The sequence below is a fragment of the Plecotus auritus genome, assembly GCF_963455305.1.
Source record: "Plecotus auritus genome assembly, chromosome: 8".
In the NCBI taxonomy this organism is placed as follows: Eukaryota; Metazoa; Chordata; class Mammalia; order Chiroptera; family Vespertilionidae; genus Plecotus; species Plecotus auritus.
This window is the reverse complement of record NC_137782.1, coordinates 127,284,116-127,290,115: the sequence shown is the minus strand read 5'-3', so window position 1 is coordinate 127,290,115 and position 6,000 is coordinate 127,284,116. Positions and strand designations below refer to the sequence as shown.

The following is a 6,000-nucleotide window of genomic DNA, read 5'->3' as shown; positions in this document are numbered from 1 at the left end:
GTCAGACAACCCCCTCGCAATCTGGGACTACTGGCTCCTAACCGCTCACTTGCCTGCCTGCTTGATCTCCCCTAACCACTCTGCCTGCTGGCCTGCTTGCCCCCAACTGCACCCCCCCCCACCAGCCTGATCACCCCCAACTGCCCTGCCCTCCTGGCCTGATCACCCCTAACCGCCTCTGCCTCGGCCCCACCACCATGGCTTTGTCTGGAAGGACATCTGGAAGGTCTCATGGTCTAATTAGCATATTACCCTTTTATTAATATAGATAGGATGTGACATACTGACATAACTATAACATATCTACCAGTATTACTCTATGAGAATACGTACTTCATGTGATAGGAAGGCATCCAATATATTACATTGTATATGTTGTAAGTAGTAGGAAATACTGTATTTGTAGCAATAATATACACCCTGTGACTTCCCTTACTGATTTGGGAATGGTTCCCCAGTTCTTTGAACCTTTTCTGGCCTCTAATGTGTTTGTTTGTTTTTTTGTCATTCAGTATAACTTTATTTACTGTTTATTGCACATGATTTGAGGTCTTTAATTTCTAACTACCAAAGATTCAAAGGACTATTTTTTCTATGAAGTTTAACATTAACATTAGTGAATTTGTGTATTCATGTGTTTTTATTGTAAACATCTGAATTATTCACATTGTCATAGATCCTGAACTCATAAGCGTGGACCTTGCACAGGCTGGCAGCAAGCCAGGAAGCCACTCTGCAAGCAAACAGATACTCTGCATAAGGAGAAAAGTCATAGCACAACATTTAATGTCCAACCTGAGTCACCTCAGAATGTTACATATATTGACTTCTTAATTCATATAGTATTGGGAACTCAACTGCTTGGTTGGTGACACGGTTGACCTGGTTTTGGGAGGATTATTCCTGAAATAATTAAGGAAAGGGGGGCTCAATCTTTCTTCTTGGTTGCTTGCTCCTCCCCAGCACTTCCATCTTTCTTCTCGTCCTCAGCTTCTTGGGTATCTTCTCCTTCACCTTCACCTCCTTCTTCCTCCTTTGCATCCTCAAATTCTTCCTTGGCACCTTCTTCCTCTTCCTCTTCCTCTTCCTCTTCCTCTTCCTCTTCCTCTCCTTCCTCTTCCTCAGCCTCTTCCTTCTCCTTCTCCTCCTCTTCAGCTTCTCCTTCAGAGGGGGGTTCATCCTTAGCTTCCTCGGCTTTTGCAGCCTCAATGGTCTCCTCCACCACAATCTGTTCCTCCTGGTCATGGCTGGTGTATTAAGAAGGGAAGGAGTCAGTGGACATTATGTAGGAGCTGGTCTGTAAACCACCGTAGGCAGATCGACCAAAGACTTGGGATCTCTGGGAGTAGCCACTGGCTATGCTTCCCACGCTGGTGAAACTGAGCCGGGTCTCCTCACCTTCCAAGAGTTTTCTGTAAGCTGCAATGTCAATGTCCAAAGCCATCTTCACATTGAGTAGGTCCTGGTATTCTTTTAAATATCATGCCATTTCACTCTTTGTAGTTCTCAACTCATTTTCTAATTTGTTGATTGTGTCCTGCATAGCACTAATGTCTGCGTTCTGCTTATCCTCCAGCTCTTGCAGCTGCTTTCCCAGCACTTCGTTCATGCCCCGGCTTGCTTCTATCTCCAGGGTCTTGGCCTTGAGCAGTCAGTGGCTCTCGGACACCTCCTTCTTGGCAGCGTGCACCACAGAAGTGTTCTTGGCAGCAAGGTGAAGCGGCTCTTGCACCATTCTTCAGCATTCTGCATGTTCTTGGCAGCCAGCTTCTCTTACTGGGTGCGGATGTCCTTGAGCATAGCGGAGAGGTCAGATCTCCACGGAGATCTGAGCACACTGGATCTGCGCCTGCAGCTCGGTGATCTCCTCTTCATGTACCTTCTTCAGAAAGGCGATTTCATCCATCAGGCTGTCGATGCACTTTTCCAGCTCAGCGCCAGCGAGAGCCGCCTCATCTGTACCTTTGCGTGCCTCCATCAGCCAGCCCTCTGCATCCTCATGGTTCAGCACCTCTTCCTGGTAGCATGCCTGCAGGTTGCTCCCAGCCACTTCAGAGCCCCTGTGCCTCCTAACTGCCCATTTCCCTCTCCTTGCCAGGGACGGGGTGCGGTGGGGCGGGGTGCAGGCATCCCATTTTCATTAAAATGTTCAACCTGGGCCTGCTCCACCGGTGTCCACAGGCAGCCCTGGGGCAGACAGTGATCCCGCCTGCCCCCTCCAGATCGCCGCCTGGACCCCACAGGCAGCGTCAGGCACTGCCTGCTGGAACTGACCGGTCCCAATCACCGCCTGGACCCCGAGGGCAACGTCAGGTGCTGTCCATGCTGCCTGGCTGGCTGTCAGGCACTGCCTGCTGAGATTGACCAGTCCCGATTGCAGCCTGGACCCCAGGGCAACTTCAGGTGCTGTCCATGCCCCTGCCGGTCCGATCACCGCCTTGGGGGGCGGGTGTCAGGCGCTGTCTGCTGGAACTGCCTGGTCCCAATAACAGCCTGGACTCTTTGGGGGGCATCAGGTGCTACCCGCTGGGCCTGCCTGTCCCCATCTCCGCCTGGACTCTGCAGGGGGTGGGCATCAGGCCCTGCCCGCCTGGCCTGCCTGGTCCCAATCGCGGCCTGGACCCCAGGGCAGCATCAGGCGCTGTCCATGCTGCCTGCCCTGTCTGATCACTGACTGGACTCCGTGGGGGGCGTAAGGTGCTGCCTGCTGGGCCTGCTCGGTCCCCATCACTGCTTGGACCCCGGGGCCTGCTGGAACTGCCTGGTCCTGATCACAGCCTGGACTCCTCCCGGGGGTATCAGGCACTGACAGCCCCACCTGCATATGCAAATTTACCCGCCATCTTTGTTGGGTTTATTTGCATATCACTCCTGATTGGCTTTGGGCATAGTGGAGGTACGGTCAATTAGCATCTTTCTCTTTTATTAGTGTAGGTGGGCTGAAGTCAATGGAGAAATAACCAGGAATCAGTTTTATTTTTCTCCCACCTTCGCCTTCAGATATTCTCTGATAAATTTTCCTTCTCCATCGCTGGACAGAATCTCTAGTAGAAATCTCAGTCACTACTATGAGCATAAAAAGTCCAGTTCACATCCCGTTCAAACATTCTTCTCAGCTTGACCCAACCTGTCACCTTGGGAACTTGAGGTGGTGGTGATGGTTGGGGGCAGGCCTGGAGGAAAGTTTGGTTGTTTTTATTCTTATTAGTTATTTCTCCTTCTACCTTCTCCAAGGTAGGGTATGGGGGAGCATAGAGGAGATAAATGGTGATGAAAATAACAACAACAACAAAGATGAAGAAAGGCTATCCCCAAGGGAATAACTTTCCCAAACCACAGGGCCACAAAGTAAGTGGGCAGACGGGTCTCTTGGGTCCTGATCTAGCACTTTCGTTTCTGGACCTGCCACTCACCACATCACTTGTACCTCTTCTTGATTACTTTGTTCTATAAATCTTTCTTTTTCCACTCTCCCTAACCTTTTCTTCTAGGTGTTGTCTCTTTGGCCTTTCCAGTTCCTTCCACAAGACAGACCTGACTGATGACGGTTGTTTTAGAGGAACTCCTGGAGACATCAGAAATACACTTGTCAAACCAAGGGCTAGCAGGGCTTCACCACTCAAACATTTCCTCTCTTTGTCTGGTACCAACTTTGGTTACCCTGAAATAATACTTCCTCACACCCTGGAGAGAGATGGAGGGAGAGGGAGGGAGGGAGAGAAAGAGAGAGAAAGTAAGTGAATGAATGTGAATCAGAAAAATAGAAATAAAAATAAAAATAAAAATAAAACAAAACAAATGATGCTATTACATTAGGACATCCATAGGGTAAAAAGAGGAGAGAGAGAGAAAAGAAAAGGAACTTTAGGTAAATGGGCAAATAGTGTAATGTTTTAGCTATTTATTATATAATTTAAAATGCATGAAGAAAATACAACACTTATGTACCAACTACCCAGCTTAAGAAATATAGCATTTCCAGTATAGACCCACAAATCCTTATTTGAAACCCAAGTTGTGTTTTAAATTTCAGAATAGTTCAAATTTTGGAAAGGCTAATGCTGTGTATAGTCCATGTATTACATAACACTTCCAGTGAGGGCTAGGGCCATACCTCTAGTTAAATACATTCATATTTCTACAACCTAAATGTTTGGCTATTTAGCCTAAATGAGGTCAAATTCTCTTGATCCTCCTAATGAGTTTTGGAATTTCACAATGACAGCCGGGGCAGTGGATCTACATAATGAACGCACCACCCTCGGAATCCCTTCTTGATCATCATTGTCTTTGCTGCTACCAGAGATGTCTACTCTCCAGAATTAGTTTAGAATTCTCAGGCATTCCTTTACAACTTGGCTATATATCTTTGTCTCCTATATATTGTTTTGTGTTTTACTCATTTGAGAGGCAAATTTTCACATGACAAGTGTTGTTGGAATCTGGAAATGGCTTTCCTTTATCAGATCCAGTGCCCAAATGCAGGCTCCTTAGTTTGTTTGTTTTGATTTCTTGTCCCCCAGTTTTATTGAAATATAATTGCTATATAACATTGTATTGGTTTTAGGTGTTCAGCATAATAATTTGATATATGTATATATTGTGAAATGATTACCACACTGAATTTAGTTAACACCTATTACCTCACAGTTAAAGTGTTTTTCCTTGTGATGAAAACTTATAAGGTTTACTCTTTTAGCAGCTTTCAAATATACAACACAGTATTGTTAGCTATCGTCACCATGCTGTACATACATCCCTATGAATTATTTATCAGTGGAAGTTTGTATCTTTTGATCATCTTCACTCATTTTCCCCACTCTAGCCCCTCACCTCTGGTAACAGCAATCTGTTTCTATGAGTTTAATTTTCTTCTCTGTCTGATTTATTTCACTTAGCATAGTGCCCTCAAGGTTTTTTAGTTTTGTGGGGCATATTTGTGGGGATTCTTCAGCTAACCTCTTCAGGGAACTTCACCATGAATGCTCCTCTTTCAAGGGAAATGCCTTCTCTGACCTCATTCACCACACTTCCTTAACCCTGCTCTGCAGCTTTCTACCTACATAATGTGGTTTTCTTATTTATAATGATTTCCAGGGGTTAAAATGGCAACATTCTTATTCAGCCAGGACTGGAAGTGGCTTATTTATGGAGTCTGACATGTCAGCTGTTTCCTGTTTGGATGGTCAAAAAAGAGAATAAATACTTGGCTAAAATTAAAATTATTCAGATAATATTTAGAATCCCTCTTTTCCTCACAATTATTATATCATATTTATTGAGGTATAATTTATATACAATGAAACTTATCTTTTAAAAAATGTATAGTTCTATGAATCAGCAAATGAATATCATGTCAACACCACCATCATCAAGAAATAGAGATGTCCATTTTCTTAAAAAGTTTCTTCATGTCCCTGAATAGTTAATCCCTTCCCATACTCCCAGGGTCTGCTGAACACTGATTTTACTCTGTCCCTGTAGTTCTTATTTTCTAGAACAGCATGTGAAGGGAAGTGTACACTAGATAGCCTTGTGTCTGTCTTCTTTCACTTAGCATGATGTTTTTGAGATTCGTCCACGTTGATGATGTATCACAGTTTGTGTGTGTGTGTGTGTGTGTGTGTGTGCTGAGAAGTGGTTTTGTACTAGTATATTCATCCATTTACCAGTTGATGGACCTTTGGAGCAATTATGAATAAAGATTCTATAAATATTGTGATCACAAAGAAAGTCTTAAAATATTTCCAGATTATAAATTAGAAAATCCACATTTTCTGATCATAACATAAGTAAAATTACAAGTAATTAATGAAGTGTCAACTAAAGAATTTTAACGCCTTTGAAATTTAAAATAAAAACAAAAAATTTCATAAACACCTCTCTGGTCAAAGGGAAAAATCAAACTTTATTTACAGACTATTTAGAAATAAAGGACTCAAATAACACATGTACTCTTATATGCTTTTATTATTAAACTAGAGGCCCAGTGCATGGATT

General features: G+C 44.0%; 1 pseudogene across 1 annotated transcript in view; it reads right to left on the bottom strand.

Annotated features, from left to right (window-relative positions):
* Positions 1-928: 928 nt before the first annotated feature.
* The window catches only part of LOC308256674 (neurofilament light polypeptide-like), a 43,254-nt pseudogene continuing 38,182 nt past the window's right edge, over positions 929-6,000 (bottom strand). The window contains exon 2 of the transcript in view: positions 929-2,090. The product of the transcript in view is annotated as a neurofilament light polypeptide-like (transcript). The remainder of the gene's footprint in view (positions 2,091-6,000) is intronic.